At 58.6% G+C, this 3,223-nt stretch overlaps 1 long non-coding RNA gene across 1 annotated transcript; it reads right to left on the minus strand.

Annotated features, from left to right (window-relative positions):
* Positions 1 to 392: 392 nt before the first annotated feature.
* On the minus strand, positions 393 to 1,735 carry LOC144247842 (uncharacterized). The gene is made up of 5 exons (XR_013341330.2): positions 1,579 to 1,735; positions 994 to 1,074; positions 828 to 869; positions 628 to 699; positions 393 to 533 (listed from the first exon to the last, which is right to left on the minus strand). It is a non-coding gene; the product is annotated as an uncharacterized LOC144247842 (long non-coding RNA).
* Between the last annotated feature and the right edge of the window lie 1,488 nt (positions 1,736 to 3,223).

Raw genomic sequence — 3,223 nt, forward strand, 5'->3', positions numbered from 1 at the left:
CACCAGGGAACCAGATTGCAAGACCAATAAATAATTTCAACATGCTTTTGACATATTAAGATTTTTTTGAACCATTACATACTTTGGAGTGAATAAAGACTTTTGGAAAAAAAATATTTTAAAAGAAACCTCTTTTTGAATTTATATTTTTTCTTCAACCAGGCCATTCCTACCACACTCATGGTGAGCTGCAGGCTTTCTCAGCACCTGCACGCCCACCAACCTACTCAACCCACTCCCCCTGGAGCCTGCACAACTCCCAACACACAATTTGTCTGGCGGAGAGCACGGGCTGTGCCAAGGCAGCAGAGCCCAGACCTGGCCTGACTTCCCTGGACCACTGGACAGGGAGGAATCCAGAGGCATGGACACACACAGACACAGAGCAAAGCTATGCTTAAAGGGTTTATTGATTATTGATGCTTGATTATTCAAGGGAAATGTCCCAGGGCTCAGAGGGTTCAGGGGGTTCCTCCAGGGATGATCATCTCCTCATGCCCCTGGAGAGGAAAAGGACACCGCTCCTTCTGACCCTGAAAGACAAAGCCCAGAAGGTGACCACTGGTGTTTCCTGCTGGGCCATGGATGGGCTTTGTCCCCAGCCCTGTCCCTGCAGGCACAGCTCACCTAGACCCTCAGAGAGGCAGCCACGGCGCGCTTCAGCCGCAGAAGTTCCTTCACCCTTTCATCCAGATTTTCCTGGGGACAAGGGCAGTGTTAGAGACACACTGGGGGCACTGGGATGGGCTGGGACAAACTGGGATGGCCTGGGCTCTGGTGGCCATGCAAGGGGAGGGTCTGAGCCCAGCAGAACTCGTGGTACCCACCAGAGGCACGTCCGCATCCACGTCCCCATCGCCTAAATCCACCTGCAGAGAGACCAGGAGACCTCACTGGTCACGAGGATGTCCCAGGTGCCAGCAAGGGATGGGGGAGCTGAACTGCCCCCCAGCCCCCTGAGGGGATGCCCTCCAATGCCAGCACCCCACTCACCTTCACGAGATCATCTTGGGTTTCTTCCGGGGGTGCCCGGGAAGGAGAACAAAGGCAGGGACTGGACTGGACCTTGTCGGGCTGTGGGGAGACACGAGTGCAGGAAGCAGGGTGGAGGCAGAGGGATGGGAATTCAGGGACTCCCAGGAGATCTTTTTTGAGGTGGGGGAGACCCAAAGTCACTGATGTGGGCTCAGCTGAGGGCCCAGGGGACAGGGCTGGGGTGTGGGAGGAGCAGGGTGTAAGGCCCAGGGCAGGAGAAAGGAATTGCGGTGCAGGGCCATGGGAGTGCAGGGCAGGGGCTTGGTGGGGACAGAAGGACGAGGACGGGAGGGGACAAAACCCACGGGACTGGGAGATGCTGTGGCAGTGGGGGTGAGTCAGGGAATTGTCCAGGGGGACCCCTCTGCCGAGGCCAGGAAGAAAGGCAAAGGATGGAGGGGGGCCATGGAAGGAAAGGCCTTGGGAATGGTCAGTGGGAGGGCGGCTGGGGACCCTGAATGGGCCACAGAGGAGGGAGCGAAAGGGTGGGGTGGGAGGCCAGAAAGGGCAGGGTGTGGGGACAGCGTTTGGCGGGTGCCTCACCTGGGCCTGAGCCGGGGGGCACAGCAGGATGGAGAAGAGCAGGGCCACGCTGAGCACAGCCACCTTCATCTTCCTCTGGCTCCGGGCAGCGCTGGGTGAGGCTGCAGCAGGTGAGGAGCACCTTTATCCCTGCCGGGACTCCTCCCTGCACCCTCCCTGCCAGCCCCCAGGCCAAAGCCCAGCTTGGCACAGCCCCCAGCCCTGGCCACAAGCCCAGCCCTGGCCCAGAGTCCACCCCAGCCCAGCTGTGGCACGGGTCCAGCCCCCTTGCCCGGCATCCCTCCAGCTTCCTGCCCGGGGCAGCTGCCCCTGGAGGGGCCCAGGCACCTGGGGGGGCAGGGGGGCAGGCAGGGAGCCAAAGGCACCTGGGGACCCTGTGGGGACAGCCCCCAGTGCAACACAATCCATCCTCCCACAGCCCCCAGAGCCAGATCCCCCATCTCCTGCTGCCCCTTCCCTCCCAGAGCTTTCCCTGTGGGACAGCCCAGAGCGGAGCCCGGCCCCAAACCCAACATGTGGGGAACAAGGGGAACCAGGGACATGTCATCAGCTGGGGCATCGGCATCTCCCGTCCCGGGGACACTGGGAGCCCTGGGCCATGCTGATCACCTGCAGCCAAGGCTGAGGCCTGGGCCATGGCTCAGCGGTGACAATTCCCACATCCGCACAGCCCCAGATCCCTTTCCCTGCAGGTGCCAGACCCGTCCCAGCTCCATCCCCAGAGCAGTGTCCAGAGGGGAACGTGCCCTGCCCTGCCCCTGATCCTGTCACACCTGCAGCCCCTGAGCCCTCCCAGAGCACCTGGGCCATGGCCCTGGCCCTGAGCCAAGGCCAGCGCTGGCCCTGAGCAGGATGGGCCCGTGCCAGGGGCCATGGGGGAGTGGGCACCTGTCCCCAGGCAGCCCCTCGGAGCTGACGGGGTGACAGAGGTGCCCTGTGAGGAGCAGGGCTGTCGGTGCCCTGGCAGCATCTCTGACAAGCCCTGTTCAGCCAGGCCCTGAGGCACCAGCAGGACATTCCCAGTCTTGGCCTTTCTGGGACTGCCTGGTGCAGGGTGGTCTGTGCATGGGGTGGCGGAGAGCAGATGGACCCTGGTGGGGACAGCCCCCAGTCCAACACAATCCATCCCCCTAGAGCCTCCAGAGCCAGCTCCCCCATCTGTGACATTCACATTCTCTGGACAGAGAGACATGATTCTGTCTTTCAGGAGAAGCACAGAGAGAAGAAGAGAAAACAATCTTTATCTCTGCTTGTTTGTTTTCCAAAGTTGAATGTGGCATGGAGATTGTTTGCCTGAAGTGATTGCATGATTAAATTTAGTAAAATTTCTTTCAGTTCAATGATCAATCAAATTCAACCGTGTCTCGGACTCCCAGCAGAGTCACGAGTTTATTAATTAGCTAGTTAAGTAAGTAAGTATGAAGAATAGGATAGTATCTCTTTAAATAGCATAGGCAAGTAATATAGTTTCGCTTTAATAAAGCTACCCTTCAACCTTCTAATCTAGAGCCAGACATCATAATTTCTTCCCTGAGTCAGAACCTCACACAATTTTTAATATACCCATCTCCTGCTGCCCCTTCCCTCCCAGAGCTTTCCCTTTGGCCAGCCCAGAGCCGAGTCCATGCCAAAATCCATTGGGTCC

The sequence above is a fragment of the Lonchura striata genome, chromosome 32, assembly GCF_050655825.1.
Source record: "Lonchura striata isolate lonStrDom1 chromosome 32, ASM5065582v1, whole genome shotgun sequence".
Taxonomy (NCBI): Eukaryota; Metazoa; Chordata; class Aves; order Passeriformes; family Estrildidae; genus Lonchura; species Lonchura striata.